The 22,399-nt window shown below is 35.7% G+C and overlaps 1 non-coding gene across 1 annotated transcript; it reads left to right on the forward strand.

Moving 5' to 3' along the window:
* Positions 1-6,324: 6,324 nt before the first annotated feature.
* LOC113191130 (U6 spliceosomal RNA) lies at positions 6,325-6,431 on the forward strand. Its single transcript, XR_003301865.1, has one exon. It is a non-coding gene; the product is annotated as a U6 spliceosomal RNA (small nuclear RNA).
* The last annotated feature ends 15,968 nt before the right edge of the window (positions 6,432-22,399 follow it).

Raw genomic sequence — 22,399 nt, forward strand, 5'->3', positions numbered from 1 at the left:
CTTTCACGTTCAAAATGTTGCATTCAGCCAAAAATTTCTAGATGTGAGATGAATACATCCCATGATCTGTAATCAACAGAATAAGAGAATAGAAATAGACTCACTGCTTCTCCAGATTTTTAAATTAGCAAGCAAATAAATAAATATGTGATCACTATGTTAATAAAATACAGGAAATGTGGAAAAGATGGATGAAAGGATAAAGAATTGGATCACAGAATTAGAATCTTTTAGCAAAATTAAATCATTATTCTAGAACTAAAATAAATGTAATATCTTAAATTAAGAATTTTTTGTATGTCATTAACATCAGTTAAACACATCGAAACACAGGATTGGTGAACTGGAAGAGAAATTGATAGAACACATACAAAATGAAACATAAAGAGAAAACATAAAGTAGAAGAAATATATTAAAATGAAAGAGTCTTCTGAGATACACTCCAAATATACAGTTATAGCTTGAGAGAGAAAACATAGGAAAGTATTATTGACCAAGAATTGGCCAAGAATTTTCCAAAGCTCTTAAAGCATATCAACACACAGATTCAAGAAGTTCAAAGCAGGATAAAGACAGAAAAAGCCACACAGTGTGGTCCTGAAATGTACCATATAAAAAAAAAAGTAAAGCAAAATTCCTGAAGAAAAAAAAAAGACTCTTAAATATAGCTAGAGGAAAAAGTCACATTATTTTCAAAGTAGCAATAATGTGTCTTTCAATTTAGTTCTGAGTAGAAATGATGGAAGCCAGATACATTGGAATAATACTGTTAAACTATTGAAAGAAAAGAAAAGCCATCCCAGAATTCTGTATCTGGAGAAAATATTCTTTCATAACTGAAAACAAACAAAAGACAATTTTAAACAAAAACTGACTGCACTAAAAGAAATACCAAAGGGAGATTTTTAGGTGAAAGGAAAATGATTCACAGATGGAAACATGGAAGAAATCAGGAGGGAATAAAAAACCCAAGAAGAAAAAATATATACAAAACTACAACTGATTATGGGTCACACACAAAATAATGGTGAATTCTGGTGAAATTTAAAATACATTAACAAGATGTATAACAAGAACCATCCAAAAGGTAGGAGAGAGTAGGAAATGGGATGCAACTATTCTAAGTTTCTAGCAATATTGGCAAAGAGGCAAACATCATAATTTGTCATGCATGTTATCATCTCCAGGGTAAGCATTTATGGAATAATAAAAATATGAAAATTAATAAATGAATTGGAGGAAAATGAGCTGCGATTACTTAATTTTTTTAAAGAGAATATAAAGCAACTGAAATAGCAAGTAAATGATAAGGTGGGAGATGTACTCCCAACTATGTCAGTAATTTCATTAAAGATAAGTGGACTAAACACTCTGAGTAAAAGAATAAGATTTTTAGACTGGTGTTAAAAACCTTATTCTATTATGCTTATGGGAGACAAAATTTAAATGTAAAAATGACCAAAAGAAAACCAATAGACATGCCATAGGCATAAACTGAAGAGAGAATAAGCAAATTTCATTATAATGGGCAAGACTTCTTCCTCCCTTTAAAAACCTCTTGGCTGGCTTTTTAACTGTGTTATGGTATCACATGGAAATATATAATATTTGGCATTATAGATGCTATTTTATATGTTATAAATCAGGTATAGCTAACCAATGTTTTAAGAAATGATTTTGTATAAAAAAATCATTTGACTTGAAAGAAAAAAAAAGAAAGATAGATGGAGTCAGGGGCACATTTATTATGAATTCTGGTGGATCTGTATCTGTGGTTTAAATTTCTACCTGATTCTTAGACCCTCAGGCCATCCCCTACAATGATTTTTCTTTAAAAATGGTTCATCAAGCTGGACAAAGTAGTGCATGCCTATAATCCCCAGTAACGGAGGAGGCTAACGCAGGAGGATCACAAGTTTAAGACCGGCCTCAGCAACTTAGCAAGAAGCTGTCTCAAAATAAAAAGTTCAAAGGACTGGGGATGTAGCTCAGGGGTAAAGTACCCCTGGTTTCACTCCCTAGTACAAAAAAATAAAAATAAAAAAGGTTCACAATCACCAGGAAGTCTGCACTGCATGACCCCCAAGATCCACCTTCCCAGAAACATACAACCTTCTGAACAATCTGGAAGAGAAAAGAGATGCCCTGGGCCAAGAAGTCCTAGAAGCCAAAGAAGGAGGATGATGTATAAAGTAATGTTGGAAGCAGAAGACATATTCTGCAAATTAACAGGACATGTCTGTAGAAAGGAAGTATTGTTCATTTAGGGGGAAAAAAACCCTACTTGGGAATCAAAAAGTCAAGAAATATATCTCTGGTATCCATTACCTCCAGTATCAATTAGACTCTTGCATTTAAATTTGACCCTTCAAAATGCAAAATCAGGTAAAGATCATTGTGTGAGGAAAAAAAAAAAAAGGAGCGCATGGGAAAGGCAAATAGTATTCATAAATTCCAAGGGTCTTGTTTCATCAAGAAAGATTCCACTAATCTGTAGAAGCCTAACTCACAGGACCTCATAAGACACATTCTGTTAGTGTCAGTGTTCCACACCAGTTACAGATTTCTGAGGGGTCATCAGAGCAAAACTATGCCCTTAATATGTAAGCCAACACTGCTGTAACTAAGATTGCAATTGGACTGGGACAAATCTCTATGATCTTGATATATGAAAATCCAACTAGATGGTTTCCATAGAAATGAATAAAAACATTTCCAAATTACTTATTCAGGATTAATCCATGGTGGCTCTGCAAAGCAAATACATTTGTTGAGGCTCAGTAAAGCAGCCAATGAAAAATAAACTAAAATGGTCCAATAAGGTGGTTTCCTTCACTAACTGAAAATATCTATGCACAGTTAAAATATGGGTTTAGACAAAGTGTTATTTTTTAATTCCAAGTGTATAAATTCATAAAATTAATAATTGGAAATACTGTAAAGATTACTGGGTGCCGTTCTAAATAGATGAAAAGAACAAACACTATCTAGCCACCAACCTTCTATTTAAATTTTTATTCTATTTGTGTCCTACCTAGGTTAACCTGAGCAAGTTAAATTCTTCTTTTTAATTCTTAGTTTCATCATCAGCAAAATGGGAGGAACAGGACTTTGCTTTGGGGATATAATGACATTATTTTATATTTTTTTCAGATGAGAAAAGCTTAATTTAGAGTGATGAAGGGGTGTATTCAAAATCTACATTACTGGGGGAAAAAAATCAACCCAGGAGTCATGAACCTGAGCTTACAGTCACAAATAAATCCTCATCTATAATTGTACTATTTCCATTTATACAGGCAAAGTGACTTGTGGAATTTTCTCAGCAATCTAGACTAATATATTTTTTTCATTAAATGTTCTATTGATTCCAGTTTACTCTTCCTGCCTTGCATGTGTGTGTGTGTGTGTGTGTGTGTGTGTGTGTGTACGTTTTGGTTTGAGTTATCTGGCATTGAACCCAATATTCTAAAATTTGAACCCATAGCTTAGCAGCAGGGTGTTAAATGGGATTTTTCCTATTGTCTCAAATTAATAGTTTGGCTAAGTACTTGAAACTGGAGACAGTAGGTGTTAAGTACCAGTATGTGTTTAGTTTAGGTTTTCAGAGAAGCAATCAACACCAAGATGGGTGTAGACATGCAAGAGATGTCATGGGGGAAGTGTCTATTAGGGAAAATGGGAGTGTCCAGTAGAAACTGAGAGAACCTTGAGGGTGCATGCAGTTCTGCTCTCATCCTGTAAAGAAAAGAGGGAAGATAGAAGAGTGTGGGTAGGAAGACTTGACCCACAACAAAACTTTAAGATTTGGGGTAGGCCACTGGGAAGTCCTTGAACCCGAATTGCTCCTCAGAAAAGTTTACCACCTGGTAGGAACGGTACTTGTGTCCCTGACACACTCAGTCATTGGCTGGAAGCCCATGGTAGGAAACATGATTTTGGCACAAATTCAGTGATAGATTCAGAGCAAGCAGCTGAGCTTTCAGTCACATACTTGGGAGATCTCCATGCACAAGGGTCTTGGCCACCGTACCTCATTTTCTATATATAAGGGTCACGATCCCAAAGGATTTTCTGAGAAACAGGCAAACAGATATAGTGACTCTGACCTTCAAGCACTTCTGAAAGCAAAGACAGTAAATTGATTAGAGGGAAACCCTCAAAGTGCATTTGGAAGAGTATAGAGTGCTGGGGGCATTTCATCTCCCCAACACAACTCAAAGAAACTCTGATTGAATGGCAACTGGAATCTTCACCTCCCACCCTAAGCTACATGCTTACTAAGTGTTATGGTTTAAATATGAGATGTCCCCCAAACACTCATGTGTTAGACACTGCAAGAATTTTCAGAGATGATTGGGTTTATTTGCTTATTTATTTATTTTTGTGATGCTGGGGGTTGAACCTAGGGCCTTGTGCATGTGAGGCAAGCACTCTACCAACTGACCTATATTCCCAGCCCCAGAAATGATTGGGTTATGAGAGCTTTAACTTCCAATCAGTGGATTGATCCCCTGACATGGACTAACTGGAAGTAACTGAAGGTATGGCTGGAGGAAGTGGGTCACTAGAACCATTTTGTCTCTGGTGAGTGGAGCTCTCTCTACTTCCTGATTGGCATGTCCTGAGCATTTTTCCTCCTCTACACCCTTCTGCCATGATGTTCTGTCTCACCTTGGGCCCAGAGCAATGGAGCTGGCCATCTATGGACTGACATCTCTGAAAACGTGAGCTCCAAAAAAACTTTTCCTCCTCTAAAATTGTTCTTGTCATGTTTCTTGGACTCGGTAGCAAAAACACAGACTAAAATACCAAGCTACAGAATGCAGGTCCTGTTCAGATCTGTTTTCAGAGCACAAAGAAGAACCTAAATTCTGAACTGTTTCAGACCACATCGAAAAGTCTATTCCCTTCACCCAGAGGTCATATTCTGAATGGAGAACCAGTGGCATCTGCATATTAAATATGCCTTTGTCATGTCAGTCCTCTCTGTTATTTGGGAGGCAGGTTTGTACAGCCTGAGAAGGGGCAAAGCCTATTCATTGCCTTTCCATGAGGCTTTAAATTGAAGTAGATGATTTTACTTCTCTGACTTTCAGCTTCTTTGTTGATAAACAAGAATAATAATTTTACCCTAAAAAGGAGTTGTCAGAATTAAATGAGATAATGTAGGTAAAAGCTTGAGAAACCTTAATAAACAATAACTATATTCCCAAATAACAAAGTAAATGTAGTGTACCATAATCCTGGCCTATGGTATATTTTGAAGAAAAAACCTTAGGAAGCAGTGGTACAGAAGACAGCTAATAAATTCTTTAAGTATTCTTATTTAAGGACAATATTTTAATAATTTACATTATTTGATTATTTAATGACTGTAAATTACATGTTGTTTGGAGCCAATATGTGTGATATGCAATAGGGTTACCAATGGTCCAAGTTTGTGAGGGATCTTTACAATTTTATCACTCAAAGTTATGGCATCCTAGAAAAACTTTCAGTCCTAACCATACCAGGACATTGGGTCAATTACATGCAAAACTTCTAGAACGTTGCCTTGAATATTTTGGGCATCCGATAAATGTTTTTTCATTTATTAAAATTTGAGTCTGTCCTTTTGTCAGCAATATTGGACTTGATAGTACAAAAGAGAATAAGACTCAGTATCTGAAGTGAGTGGAGTTCAGCAATTAGTGAAGAAAACAGAAGAATAAGATAATAGAATTTATTCACAAAGTTTGAGATGCAGTGTACTTTTTCATCTCCACAGAACTTTGAGCTAGCTAATGTAATGCACCTGCTTTCCAAAATGCACAAAGAATGTGAAGAAAGGCAAATAAAACATAGATTAAAAATTATTGTCAAAAATTATTAAGCAATTCCCATGCTAAAATTTTGTCTTGGAGTGGGTCTTTAGGAATGTCTTGAAATTTCTTGAGCTTCCTACTAACTCAAGGCATGTCAAATTGTCCTATCAGTTCCTCCTCCACTTATTTTCCTTGAAATCTGTGAGTTGAATGAATTTGCTAAATTGAAATCAATGGCAAATCTGCAATTTTTAAAAAAGTCTCCATTGAGATCCATAATGTTTTATTTGACCCATTTGTACATAGCAAAGAAAAAAGAGCAAGGACTCCTAACTCTACATTCCTCACTAGTCAAAATTTTAGCTTCTACTGCATGCCCACCATGCACTGTGACCAGCATTAACACACTTTGTAAAATTTACTGGGGCTTAGAAATTAGGATTCCTGCACACGTTGATGCCAGGAGCCACATGCATTGGACCTGACTCAATTTCCTAGCCTTGAAGGAAGAAAGGATTTCTCACTTCAGCAGCACATATATTAAAATTGGAAAGATACAGAGAAGATTAGGATGACCCCTGCATAAGGATAACACCCAAATTTGGGAAGCATTCCATAGTTTTACTGAATTAGAACATAATATATTCAATAATTTTATAATTATGTCAAAATGGATTCTACTCTCACATATAACTAAAAAGAACCAATAAAAAAATCTACAAAAAAATAATTTAAAAAAAGAAAGGAAAGGAAACTATTAGTGCTGAAAATATAGGCCAAAGCCCAGCTGGAGATGAATGCTTTATATACATTATCAAAATCAGTTCTCCACAACAGCCCTAGCAGGTGAATATTATTAAGCCTATTTTACAGATGAAGAAATGAGATCCAGGAAGTAGATTGTCCAAGAAATTACCAAAAAAAAAATTGTTTTTTTCAGAAGAACTCCAGTATGAAGTTTCTCTGACTCCATAGTTTAGGTTTGCCCACAATGCAGAGTTCTTTAGGTTAACAAGGAATAACTAAATTATTATAGGGTAATTGTGATGGTTTATCTTATGCGATGGTTAATTTATTATAATGGTTAATTTTCCTTGACTGGGCCACAAAGCACAGGTACTTAGTCAAATGTAATGTGGGTTATTTCTATGGGTGTGGGTGTTGGATGAGATTAGCATTTAAATCTGTGAATTTTGAGTAAAGCAGATTACTGTCTGTCATGTGGGCAGGCCTCATCCAATCAGGCGAAGGCCTGAGCAGAACAAAGAACTGACCTCTCTTAAGCAAGGATAGCCTTCAGACTCAAAAAGGAGCATTGACAATTCCCTGATCTTTACCTTGTGTGCCAACTTGCAAATTTTGGATCCACCAGCCTCCAAAATCACATGAGCAAATTAACCAAAGCAAAAGTTTTACACAGTCAACCCTCTGTACCTATCCATTCTGCATCCATGGATTGGGATGGGAAATATTAAAAAACACATGGCGTCTTACTGAACAAGTAGACTTTTTTCTTGTTATTCCCTAAACAATACAGTATAACAGCATGGTGCTACAGTACTGAAACATATTAGGTATAAGGGATCTGGACATTATTTAACGTATGTGGAAGGACAAGCCTAGATTACATGCAAATGTGACACCACTTTATATAAGGGACTTTCTGTAAGGTATCCTGTGTATACATTGAGGGATGACTCTGTGCACATCCTATTGGATCTGTTTCTGGGGAGAACCCTGACTATATGGTAACCCGTCTTCATTGCTCATATGTGACTCTGGCATGTCATAGCCATCTAAATACCAGAATTCTAGAACCCTTTCTACTCTCAAGTTCTTCTGACCCACAGAAAATCAACTAAACACCAGTGTAAATAAGAAGCAAGTTCTTTTAGCTTTTGTGGTTCCCATAACAGTTGTTGCCTTTGCTAAGTATAAATTTTCAATTTTCCCACTTGCTAAAGTGAGGTCGGTCAAGAGGGGGGCGAAAAACTATCTAACATAGGTAAACAGTACTCATTCTATAAAGAAACAAACAAACAAACAAACAAAGCACTGAGCATTGAAGTACTCAGGAAAGAAAAGAAGTTAATAATAATCTTGTCAAACCCTCCTTAACTAATGAAATAGATTTTTTTTTTTCAGGTCAGATGTTGCATCTTGCATTTGAAAAGTGACCATTTTCTTATATTCTCTTCATATTCTAATTCATAGTATGTCAGAGGCAGAGGGATATTTTGTAATATTAAACAATTTATATTATGTGTGTGTGTGTGTGTGTGTGTGTGTGTGTGTGTGTGTGTGTGAATGAGGATTGAACCCAAAGATGTTTTACCACTGGGCCACATCCTCACCCTTTATTTTCTGTTTTGAGTAGATTCTCACTTAATCATCTAGAGTGGCATCTAATTTGCTATACTCCTGCCTCAACTTCCCTAATCACTAGAATTGCAGGCTTGCACCCACACCTGGCAATTCTTAAAATATATGAGGGTCTAGCTCATCTAGCTCAGTGTTTCTCAGCCAGAGGCAGCTTTACCCTTTGAAGAACTTTCAGCATTGTTTGTCCCAACGATGAGGGCTATTGCTGGCATCTATCTGCTGGGTAGAAACAGGTTCTGCTAACAACACATAGGACAATCCATAACAAAGAATTTTCCAGCCCAAAATGTCAATAGTGCCAATGAAAAATCTTGCTCTGGCCTGATGAAAATTATGTGAATTTATGTTTAATCTTATATACTATAGCTGTTGCTTTGAGGGATGGTGACAATTTCAATATGAGACAGTGCTATATGATTAGCATATATGATTATGCTATGACTAAATCAAAATATGTTTAATACTTGCTGCATGTAATGACAAGTTTAATGTGTCAAGTTGGCTAGGCTATAATTCTCAGCTATTCAACCACACTCTAGCGTTGCTGTGGAGGTATTTTGTTGATGAGATTAAAGTCTGCATTCGGTTTTCTTGAAGCAAGAAAGATTATCTGAAGGATCTGGTTGGTTTGGATTCCGTCAGTAAAATACTCTTAAGAAAAGGAAGAGGAAAGGACAAGAGGAAAGGAACAGGGAAAAGGAAGACTAAGAGGAGGATTGAGAGGGAAAGGAAGAAGGAAAAAGGAACTTGACCTGTGGACTACATCTTCAGCTTGTGTCTGAGAGTTCCGGCCTCTAAAAAGCCCATTATGGACTTGAGATTTGCCCCTACCATCTATGAACAATCCATAGAGACAGGAACAGGGACAGAGACAGAGAGAGATTCACAAACACACACACACACACACACACACACGCACACACGCACACACACACACACACACACACACCCCTCCTGTTCTGTTTTTTTTCTTTCATATAACCCCCCCCAACTGATACACCACATAATAATTCACAGTAGGCAAAACCACTGCAATATTTAAAGGTGATATATTAAAATCTGTGCTAATTTTCTGATCTAAGTCTGGTCTAAGTATTGCTTTAAATTTTTGATCGACCATTTGGTTGCTGTTGTCTCAGCAAAGTTGAACCAAATTGAATTAAAAAAAATATACATATATACAGGAAGCATAAATATACAGATGTACATCTAGAAAGGTTGTCAGTAGAACACAGATTATGTCAAAATCTTGATAATAACAACATATGTTCAGAACAACATGATGTTGCTAAAGTGAACTTACAAAAAACAACTTTTAGGAGATAAATATTAACATTTATGAATTGTGTACACCTTCATGATATTATTTATGTAAACATCACTGATCTTTCAATAGAATGCAGAGATACACATAGTAATAAAAATAATTAAATCCAGTCATCTTGGATATTTTACTGACTTTTATACATAGACAAAACATATGCAGCATGTTTTTCTTTCTTGTCATTACAAAGATCACTCATCAAGGTTAAATAACTGAATATGCTTCCAAGAATTTGGTTGTTGCTTTATAGCTTTTGCATAACTGAATCTTTTATGTAGGCCTTCATTCCCCACATATATTCTGGGCAGGCCTGAAATTGAGATTTCTGTGTATAATTTTGTTTTTTCCACTCCTACGAAGCTATCCCAACAAGCACCCAAGTTTCCCAGCCAGTAGTATTATGGAAGGACCTCTAAATTTTGTTATATTCCTAGGAACAGTTAAAAAAAAATCAGAAGAGATGAAATAATGTTAGTAGAACTAATGGCAAGTGTTACAAGAAAGACACAGAGTAACCTGCCTGGATTTGATAACCAGAGGTTATTACAGCACTGGGGAATGTCAGGACAGATGGCAGTAGCCGTATATGCCATTGGCCTAAAGAATAAATTCCCTCCTGGCAGTGGAAGGTGGAGACAACACATAAAGCTACCTATAATGGAGTAATAAGCCACCCCTCCCATCTCATCAGTAGAGATCTTATAGGACTTCCACTCCTATCTCACAGCAGGAGGTCTCCTCTACACAGCTCTCAACAGAGTGGGTGTGGGGAACCTGGCTGTTGCACACCACTGTTCCCTCCTGCCCTTGCTGGACAGTGTCAGAGGAACTCAGATAACAAGAGGGTTAAAACGGAGTCCAGATTCTCATCATAAAGTACCCAAAGCAACCAGGTTTCAATGGAACAATCGCTCAACAGTCCAAGAACCACGAAGCTCTCAATCTGAATGAAAAAATAAATAAAGACAATAATTGCCAACACCAGCCAACACCAGAATAACTGAGATGTTAGAATTATGTCACAAAGACTTTAAAGCAGGTGGTATCAAAATGTTTCAATGAGCAATTACAAAAACACTTGAAAAGAAAAAGATGAAACCGAGGAGCCCAGTGAAAAGAGAAAGTCCCATCAAAGAAAGAGATGAAAACAAAAAGAAAAACAAAATGGATATTTCAGAACTGGAAAAAATATAATAACTAAAATTTAAAAAAAGAAAAACAACATATGGACTCAATAGCAGCACAAAAGAAAAAGAGAAAATCACCAACCTTGAGGACAGAACAATAGAAAGAAATTACCAAATCTGAACAACACAGAGAAAATAGGCTGAAAAAACAAATAAATAAACAGGACCTCAGGGACATATGCGTCTAAAACAAAATATCTAGCGTACTTGTCATTGGAGTCCAAGAAAAAGAGGAGAAATATCAAAGAGCTGAAAAGTACTCCAAGAAATAACGACTCAAAAGTGCCCTACCTGAGCAGGGTGTGGTGGGGCATGCCTATGATCGCAGCAGCTCGGGAGGCTGAGGCAGGAGGACCACAAGGTCAAAGCCAGCATCAGCAATTTAGCAAGCCCAACGTAATTCCATGAGAGCCTGAATCTCTAAAAAGGGTTGGGGATGTGACTCAGTGGTTAAGCGCCCCTGGATTCACTCCCCAGTGCCAAAAAAAAAAAAAAAAGCCCGAATTTGGCAAAAGACATGAATCCATGATTTAAGAACCTGAGCAAATACCATACCAAGAAGACACAGCTTAATCGAAATTCCCAAAACTAAGACAAAAAAGAAAGACCTAACCAGCAGTGAAAGAAATTAGATTTTATCTAGCAGGGGAAACTATTCAAATAACAACAGTTTCTCATTGTAAACCATGCATGTTTAGAAGAAAGTGACACAGCATTTTTCAAATGCTAGGAAAAAAAGGTATTTCCAACCTAGAATTCTGTAATCCATGGAATGAAAGAGAAAGCAAGACATTCTCAGATGAAGGAAACCAAGGAGCATTTATCACCAGAAGACCTATCTTAAAAGAATGGTTTATTGAAGTTCTCTAAACAGAAAGGACATGGTAGAAGACCACACATCGAAACAGCAGGGAAAAAATGAGAACACGGTAGGTAAAAATACAGGTGTATACATAAGGATTTCTTTTCCCTCAAGATTCTAAAATTGTTTTATGATTGAAGAAAAATTATAATACTGTCTAACATGGTTCTACGTGCTTGCAGTGTACCTTCTTAAGTCAACTGATTATAAACATGGAGCCTAAAGGGACATAAGAGAAGTAAAATTTCAACACATCACTCAAACTGGTAAAATATAAGCAATAAGCAGATTGTAATAATTTATGTTCATACAATACAATACCTAAAAGGATTTGAGGGAGACTCAGAAACACTCTGTGTAAATCATATGGAATCCAAAATACAAAGAAGGGAAAAAATGTTCAATTAAGCAATAAAAGAAAACAGAGAAAAGAAAGATGAATAAAACATAGAATGGCAGACTTAAGCTGCAATATATCGTTCATTATAGTAAATTTAAATGGCCTAAATACATCATTAGAGAGATTTGTATTGACTTATTATAGCAACACAGCCACATCAATGTTTATAGCAGCACAATTCACAATAGCTAAATTATAGAAGCAATCCAGATGCCCACCAATAGATGAATGGATTAGGAAATTGTGGCATACATATACAATGGAGTTTTACTTAGCCATTAACAAAAAAAATGAAATTATGGCATTTGCAGAAATGGATGGAAATGAAGAATATCTTGCAAGTGAAATTTGCCAAACTCAGAAACTCAGAGTTTGAATGTTTTCTTTCCTATGCGTGAAGGCCAAAGTAAAATAAAGAAAAGGGGTGGGGTAAGATTACATAGGAACCAACCAAATACAAATTAATAGACAAGCTGAAGGAAGTCTAGTAGACTAGAGGAAGGAAAAATGGGAAAAGGGAGGGAGGATGGAAGGGAAATGGGGGAGAGCAAAGGGGGAATCATGAACTGAAATCGATTTCCACGCGTGTGTGAGTTTGTTGGGATGAACCCAACTACTATGCATAACCATAAAACTCTAATGAAAATAAAGAAAGATAGATAGATAAATAGATTGATTGATTGATTTACAGAGTAGATCAAAATACGTGACCCAATTATATACCGCCTACTTTAAAATATAACAATATTAGCAAGTCAGAAGTAAAAATGAAAAAAAGATACTATGCAAATATCAATCAAAAGAAAATAGGACTAGCTGTACTAATATTGGATAATATAGACTTCATAGCAAAAGACAATTTCCAAAGACAGACAGGTACATTTTATAATCATAAAAAGTCAATTTATCAAGAAGAACACAGACGTCTTAAATGCGTACATAGCTAAAAACACAACTACAAAATTTATGAAGTAAAAACAGATAAAACTAAAATCAGAAAAAAGGCAAGTCCACAAATATAACTGAAACTTCAATACCCTTTTCTCAGTAACTGATAGAACTAACAGAAAGAAAATCAGCTAGAATACAGATGAAATTTATAACCCTATCATCTAACAGGATATATTTAACAGTTAGAGAATACCCTACCAAACTACAACAGAATACATTCTTTCCAACATTCTTCTAAATTTCCCAGAAAAAAATATATCGTGACATAATATATTCTGGGCCACAATATAAGTCTCAAAAAATTTAAAGAATTGAAATCATACCCAGTGTATTCTCCAACACATCTAGTCAGCTTGAAATCAATAACAGAAAGATAATAGGAGCATCTCCAAACTCTTGACAACTTATAAATAATATATGATCAAAGAGTAAGCCTTAACCTTTTCTGTTTCTTAAATTTCACATACAGGTGAAAGCACTAAGTATTTTTCTTCCTATGTCCAATTTATCTGATTTGACATATGTGCTCCAGTTTCATTCATACTATCACAAATGGCAGGATCTCCTTCTTGTCTAAGTAATATTCCACGATATGCAGATACCACAATATTTTTATCTACTCATCTATCGACATACACCTTAAATATAAACAAGAAAAAGAGGCAATCTCAGGGAAATAAAAATATGTTAAACTGAATGAAAATGTAACATTTGCAGGATACATAGGAGTAATGCAATGCAGAGAGGGAAATATAGAGAACCAAATGCGTACATCAGAAAAGAGATGTCTCAAACCAATCATTTAAGTTCCCATTTCAGGACTAGAAAAATAAGAGCAAGATAAACCATAGAATTATTAAGAAAAGAAATAACACAGAGCAAAAAATCAATGAAGATGAAAACGAAAAATGGAGAAAATCAATTAAACAAAAGCTGTTTCTTCAAAAACATCAATAATATTGGCAGACCTCTGGCAATACACACAATGAGAAAAGTAGAGAAGACACAATTTACAAATATTAAAAATTAAACAAGGGATGTCACTATACTCTTGCAAGTGTCAAAAAGATAATAAGGGAGTATTATAAATTCTACACAAGTAAATTTGGCAATTTAGATGAAATGGACTAATTCCTTTAAAAATATGAACTTCTACAACTAATGGCAGTTTGTATGCCATTATGAAGTAAATAATTGAATAGCTCTACAACTATTAAGGAACTTAAATTCATAATTTATATCCTCCCAGAAAGGAAATCTCTAAGCCCAGATAATTTCTCTGGAGAATTTTACCAGATATTTAGATTAGAGATTCAGCAATATTATAAAATCTACTCTAAACGTTAATGAAAAAGAAACACCAATATAGTTCATAAAGCTAGTATTACCCTAATATCAAAACCAAAGAAATTTCACAAAAGGTAAATGTCACACCAATATCTCTTGTAAATACAGATCAAGAATTTTTAATCAAATATTAACAAATGGAATATATGTAAATAGTTAGTAATCATGACCAAGTGTCGTTTATACAGAGATGCAAGGCCGGTTCAATTCTTAAAAATTAATCGGTGTGAACTGCCATAGTAATAAGCTAAAGATAGATAAATCACATGATCTCATCAATGGAGACTGAAAAAGCATCTGACAAAATTCAACACCCATGATGAAAACTCTCAGTAAAATAAATAGTAGAACTTTTTCAATCTAAGAAAGATTAGATAGAAAATTATATCTAACCTACAGTTTACATTATTCTTGATGATGAAAACTTATTACTTTGCTTCTAAGATTGGGAACATTCATGAACGCCCTCTCTCACCATTCAACATAAAGCTGAAAGATCTAAGTAAGGCCATAAGACAAGAAAAGAAAATACAAGGCACATAGATCAGAAGGAAAGCAGTAAACTGTGCTTGGCTTCAGGATGTGATGTTTATGTAGAAATTTCCAAAAATCTACTGTCTATCGAGATGAATGTATGGATAGATAGGTAGATGATTGAAAGAGAACCAGAATTAACAAGTACATTCAGCAAGGTTGCAGAACACAAGATAAATATACACAACTCAATTGTTTTTCTCTTTTCCATCAGTGAACATGTGTACACTGAAATTAAAATTATAATACCACTTAATAATCACTTTAAAACACTTAGGTATAAATAAAATAAAACACATACAGGTCTGATAAATATTTGATGAAAACTACAAAATCCAGCTGAAAGAAATCAATGATCTAAATATATGGAGAGATAAAAATACTAAATACTGTGTTCCTGGATCAATAAATTCAAAATAGTAAGGATGTCATTTCCCCCAAATCAATGAATCAATTAAATATTACAATTCCTATCAAAATCCCAGAATCGATTCTAGATATAGACAACATTTCTCTAATGTTTACTTTGAAAGACAAAGAACAAGAAAAAATGGAAACTATTTTGTAAATAATGAAGTGGGAGTTGGGCGCAGTGGTACACACCTGTAATAGGAGCAACTCGGGTGGCAAAATCCAGAGGATCGTGAGTTCAAAGCCAGCCTCAGCAAAAGCAGGGTGCTAAGCGACTCAGTGAGACCCTGTCTCTAAATAAAATAAAAATAGGTCTGGTGATGTAGCTCAGTGGTCAAATGCCCCTGAGTTCAATCCCCAGTATGCCCCCCACCAAAAAAGAATAAAGTGGGAGGAATCCTTCTATCAAATTTTAAGATGTATTATGTGGATAAAGTAACAAACAAACTGGCAGAGAAATCAGTGGAACAGACAAACAAACAAACAAAAAGATCCTGAAAAAGACCCACACAAATATGCTCCAGTGATTCTTTAATAAAGAAGCAAAGGCAGCTCTGTAAAGAGGAAAGATAGGGCTGGGGATGTGGCTCAAGTGGTAGCGCACTCGCCTGGCATGCATGAGGCCCGAGTTGGATCCTCAGCATCACATACAAACAAAGATGTTGTGTCAGCGAAAATAAATAAATAAATAAATAAATGTTAATATTCTCTCTCGTTCTCTCTCTCTCTTTAAAAAAAAAAAAAGAGAGAGAGAGAGAGGAAAGATAGGCTTTTCAACAAGAGGTACTGAACAGCCATAGGTTAAAAAGCAAAATTGAACTAAGTCTTACAGTTTCTATAAAAGTTAACTCAGAACCAGTCTTAGCAACTTAGCAGGACCCTAAGCAACTTAGCAAGACCCTGTGTCAAAATTTAAAAAAAAAAAAAAATGTTTTAAAAGGGCTGGGGATGTGGCCCAGTGATTAAGTGCCCCTGGATTCAACCCCTGGTTCTAAAAAACAAAACAAAACAAAACAAAAACCCTCAAAATTGATCGTAGCCTTAAATATAAAATACAAAATTAAAACTTCTAGAAAAAAATAAAAGAAATTTTTCAGGATCTAGAATTAGGTAAAGAGTTTATTGATTTGAAACTAAAATCTGAACACAAAAATGGAAAAAAATTTTGATAATGTGGACTTCATAAAACTTAACTTTTTCTGCTTTTAAAAATATCCTATTAAGGGGATAACAAGATAGCCACAGGCTGAGAGAAAATAATTACAAACCTCATATTCAACATAGAACTGGTATTTAAGGACTGCGGATATAACTCTGTGTAGAGAACTTGCTTAGCATCTCTGAGGCCCTGGATTCAATCCTAAGTATGACAAAATATATCTTTTTATTTAAAATAATATATATACACATACACACACACATATATATATATTATTTAAAATAAAGGACTTAAAATGCAACAGTAAAAACCCAGAAATCCAAGTAGAAAACAAGTAAAAATGTAGTTCTCAAAAGAGATATACAAATGGGGAAAAGTAGATAAAAACACACTACTATATTAGCTGTTAGAGAAATGAAATTAAAATCACAATGAGGTAGTACTATACACTTATCAGAATAGCTAAAATAAAAAAAATAGTGACATCATTAAATGCTGGCAAGAATTTGGATGACTCACACGTTGCTGGTGGGCACATAATTTGGTATAGGCACTATGGAAAAGTTAAGTAGTTTCTAAAAATCCAAATATAAAATTACCTTATGATCCAACGATGACACTCTTGGTCATTTATCCTATAGAAATGAAATGGATGTTCAAATGAAACCTGTACACAAATGTTCACAGCATCTTTATTCATAATAATGCAGTCCCAGAAACAGTGGAAATTTCTCTCAGTGGGTAAATGTTAAGCACACTGACATGTATCTCTACTATGGAATACTGCTCAGTAATAAAGAGGAATAAACTATTGTACACACAATAACCTGGAAGAATATTCAGAGGACTAGGCTAAGCTAAAAAAGCCCATCCCAGAGGTTACATACTATGTGACTGCATTTATAGGACATTCTTAAAATGACAGAATTAAGAAATGAAGAACAGATTAGGGTTATCAGATGATACGGAAGAGGTGGGGTAGTTAGGAAGTCAGTACAATTAGAAGAGGGTACCATGAGCAATCTTGTGGCAATGTAAATGTTCTGTATCTCTTACCATATCATCAAGATCCTGGTTCTGATATTTCACAGTGGTTTTGCAAAATATAACCTCTGCAAGAAGCTAGGTAAAAGGTATAGATCTCTCTCCAGCATGTCTTATGACTGGGTGTGAATATACAATTCCTCACAATGAAATTTTTCTTTTTTTTTCCAAGACTGAAAATCTAAGAAAAGCCCAGAAGGAATGAAGTTTGCGTAGAATCAACTAGATTATGATTGTCTACCTTTAAATGAAATGACAGTTGGAAAGATAAGGATGAGTTGTCAGATAGTCAATTAAGATTTAAAAAAAAAAAAGCTATAAAAAGAAAAGATACCAAAGTTCCTTAAGCACTGTATTGTAGTTTAAATTATACAAATGTATGCTTATTTGATAATTTGCTGCAATGGAGTCACAAGCTGTTCTTGGATTATCAAACAGTGACAGAGCCTGGTAGAGCCAGGTGATCTGGTGTGTGTGGCAACACCCTGTGCTGTCCTGCCCTTCCTGGGTTGGCTCTTTAAAGGGGAAAATAAATTAAGAACTTGGGGGACACGATCAGAATGCTTTCTGTCTAGATTTTCAGGATCCTTTGTTTATTTCTTTTTCAAGTATTTTACATTTTCTCTCTCACATAGGACTAATTCAGTGGCATTTTTTAAAGCAACTCTCTGGTTCTCTCCAAAGGAACCATAAAAATAAAATCACTACACTAGTAATCCCTCCCCAGGGATAACTACATTTAATACATGGTGCAGCTCTAATCCAGGTATATCTTTAAACTGAGGTGAATTTTGGGATGTTTATTTGCACTTTTTTTTCCTATAAAGTATGTATTTCTTTTATGGCAAAAATTAAGTGGGTAATGTTCTCATAATAAAAATAAAAAGAAATAGATTCATGTTTTTGTAATAAAAAGGAAGTTATCAATGTACCCAGAGTCATCATTGCTCCCCTTTCCACCACCATCAAAAGAGAGAAGTTTCTGTCCAAGGCAAATTTTGTATCCATTTCATTCTCCCATCACACCCATGCAACCCTGAACCACCTTGCTCTAACTTCAGCTAGTATTTGTGCTCAGGAAATATAAACTGATTTTCACTATCAGCTAAAATAAAGTGTAACTAGAATGGTAAACATGATATATAGGTTTTACAAAATAAGTAACCTTTTATAGTATATCTCAGAACCAAATACAAGCTGTTTGAGAGATTTTGTGGCTCCAGGGTCCTGGTGTATATTAATCTGGTTCATGTGACAACTAATTTGCAAAGGCAAAAACAAAATGAGAACATGTATCCTCATTTTGTGAGTTCACCCAGTAGTTGTGTAATTGCTGTCAACCCCTGTTTAAGAGAAGCATGTTGTATATGTATAGAAAGTAGTGTTCATGATCACCTAGGACTTTCTATCCTGTGTAATTCAATCATGTGTACACAAGTTAGGCAGCAGAATGTTGTGTACATAAATGGAAGAAAATCAGAAAGATAAATGCATACACCTGACGTGATGGAACATGTGCATTCGTACATGAAAGATTACTGTCTCTGTGTATGCATGCATACTCACATTAGTTTAAAAAAAAACTAAAGCTTTTGATGACACTACAAATCCAAATAGATTATAGACCACACAATGAAGGTGACTTGGAGTCCATCTACCAGTTCCATATTTGACAATTCCGTCTCTATGCTGGACTTTGACTTCATGCCTCAAGTGCTAATGCATCTGCTAGCAAACTACCTGAAGATGCTGATTTCTCTGAGGACACTGAATAGGAAAGGGAAACCAACTGAAAAAGAAACAAGTGCACTCAGGATGAACCCCACAAGGGAAACCTAAATCTGAGGTTTAGAATTTAATTTTTCTGGTAATAGCATAATTCTGCTCTCAAGTGAATCACTCTTTACTCCACTTTATTTTGCACATATTATCTCTAAGGCACAGTATTTAATCTATAATTATCTTGCTACATAATTTACATCTTTGTATATAGCAGTAAGATCTGCATTACACAAAAGAATATGGTGCGAAATTGTTTTGCCAGGGTAGGTCTCATTATTTCCATTTGTTTATACCTCTTTTTTAAGAGCACTGCTTAGTGAAGCAATTGGGTGATGGAACCTGCATAATAATGGTTGTGAAAATATTAAAACAAGCCCCCAACAAGCTGCTCCGTCAAAGGGTTGGAGAAGGATAATCAGAAAGTATACTTTTTAAAAAACAGTTCATCTTATTTCCCCTCAAGAACTGAGATAGAGAAAGCATGAAAGTGGAAGTCAGCAGAGCTTCATGAGCAGGGGAAAGGAAAGGGGAGAAAGAGGAGCAAGACAAGAGGTGGGAGAGAAACCACAGGGGATTCTAAGAGCAGAAAAGTGGCAGCACCCGGAAGAAGGATGCTTTGACAGAATCATAACAAAGATCATTTTTCAGTCATTGCAACTATAAAATATAACCAACTTCTTCAACTTCTTTGCCTTTTGGGGTCATCTCGAATTTATTTCCACTGTTTCCTGTGCATGTGCTTAATCCTCATCTAGGGGCTGCAACAAATAAGCAAAAAGACTTATTGAAATAACAGTCTGTAGCCAGTCTTTTCTCTGATTAGCAGTCAGGGAGCAGCAGCTCCAGAGCAAAATTCTTATAACTTCCTACCATCTTTCTGTGTGGCTCCAAATAAAAACACCCCTAAAAAAAAAAACCACTTTGCTCCCCATGTGCTTTGTAAATTATGTAATAAACAGAATCTCATTGGAAATTTTGTCCTTGTTTCCGGTAAGCCTCTCACATCAGTCATCTGCTCTACCGATGATGTATTTACCCCCGTATTTATATTAATCTGTTTCTACCTTAGCTGTGAGTTACTTTGGAAACAAAACTGACAGCAGATTCTAAGAAAAAACCTGGCCCAAATTTTCAAGTTTTGATCCAACCTTCTATACCATCTGAAAGTGACTAACATTGAAATTCTAGCTCAGTGAAGTGTATTAATGCATGTTTTAATTAATACAAACTGTGAGGTCTAGCAGTGTAGTGGAAACATTCTCTCTGCAAAGGAAAATGGCTTTTAGAAGGATGTATGGATTTAACCCACACATATAATTTTTAAGGAACTTGTTCCCAGTGGATATTAAAAGAAGTCATGTTACATGAAAGTTAAGGCCACTTCAATTATTGACTATGGAGAACTATAGAGGATCACTATAGAGTGCATCATACCAGTAAAAAGAAATAACAAATGTCAAACCATCGAAGAAAATACAGCATTGAATGTGTCTTACAGAGTTGCCCATATAACATTTTAATAGAATCACTTCTTATGTTTTTAACTCAAATTCTTATCTGAAATTCACTGCAAGATCTGTAAATGACAGTATTTTATTTTCAAAAGTCATTTCCTTCCAGCTCTTGTGTAGATGTTGTTAAGGGCCCATAGATGATTCTTTATGGTAAAAGTGAGCCAAAGGATGCTAAAACAAGATGGAAATCTAAAAACTGAAATAAAGGCAAAACAGAGCTCGTAATGTAATGGTGCAGTTAACAAACACGACCCCTCAGATTGTAGAGGCTTCATAGACAGAGATTTATTTCTCACTCAAAATTTGTTGTAGGTCAGGGTAACCAGAGTGAGAACACAGGGTGACAGAGTCCCCTCCACCAGGAACACATGGTCTTGTGGTTCGGAGAATGCAAACCTGCATCCATGTGCCTCCACCCAGTTCACATATGCTCACCAATCATTGGCCCCAAAGCAAATTCCATGGCTGCTGTCTTTGGGGATGAGGGAAATCTGATCTATGTGACTGGAGAGGGGACCAGATATGTTGGTGAACAAGCGCAGTATCTTCCACAAACAGTAAAATCAGGTAGTGGTTGAGGTAACTCAATTTTTCTAAATATATACAGGATGACCCTCTTGCCAGGGATAGTCTTGCTGAGTAGAAGGAAAGTCTGGAGGAGAAAGCTACCTCTTTTTGTCATTCTGTGTGCCACCTGAATGCTCTCCCTGTGCCTCCCTACTACTCCTCTCTCATACTTCCAGCTCGCCTTCACTTTCATTTAAGATATTCATTTTCCAGAAACCTATGATAATCCCCTTAGCCTGGATTAGATGCACCTCTGGTGTGTTTTCATAGCACCCTGCAGTTATTCTTTTCTACCAGTGTTTGAGTAAAAACAAAATGTTTTTCTACAGTTTGGATCTTAAATGCCCCCCCAAAGGCCCATGTGTTCAGGCTTGTTCACCAGCCTGTGGTGCTATTGGGATGTGGTGGACCCTTTAAGAGGTAGAGCCTGGTGGAAGGAAATTAGGTTACTGGGGGTTTGCTATTCTGGGGTCCCACACCTTCCTCTTTTTCTCCACTTCCCAGGCACTTTGAGAGGAACAAGACTTCTCTACCACACATTCCCACCATGATGTTCTGTACCTCAGGTCCAGAACAACAGAGTCAAATGACCACGGACTGAAACCTCCAAAACCATGAGCCAAAATAAACCTTTCAGCCTTTTAAGTCAATTTTCTCAGGCATTTTGTCACCATAACAGAAAACTAACAGTTTTGACACATGTAAATTCATGTAAAGTATGTACTTGACACCGAGTAAATGACATTCAGAAAATGTTATTATCTTCCTAGCACTTACACTATCATGTGTTGGACACACAACGATTATTTGACTTAAATGAATAAATGAATCATAACATCCCTTCATCTTCCTAGCCTTTTAAAACAATGAATTAGGTTCCTTCCGACTCTACTTAAATTAATATTTCAGTCACAAGGCATCTCTGATAAATCACCCCCTCCCCATCCTTCTGCCTTGTTGTGGCCCCAGGACACATTCTCCTCCAGGTCACTCTGCTTTCACCCAAATCATTTCAGTATTGACGGCTGACCTGGACTTGGACCCCTCACAGCCTCTGCTTTCCAGTGGCTCCAAGACTCACTCCTTCACTGGCCCCAGAATTATTTATTCACCTTTTTCTATAGTTA

The sequence above is a fragment of the Urocitellus parryii genome, chromosome 13 (assembly GCF_045843805.1).
Source record: "Urocitellus parryii isolate mUroPar1 chromosome 13, mUroPar1.hap1, whole genome shotgun sequence".
NCBI lineage: Eukaryota > Metazoa > Chordata > Mammalia > Rodentia > Sciuridae > Urocitellus > Urocitellus parryii.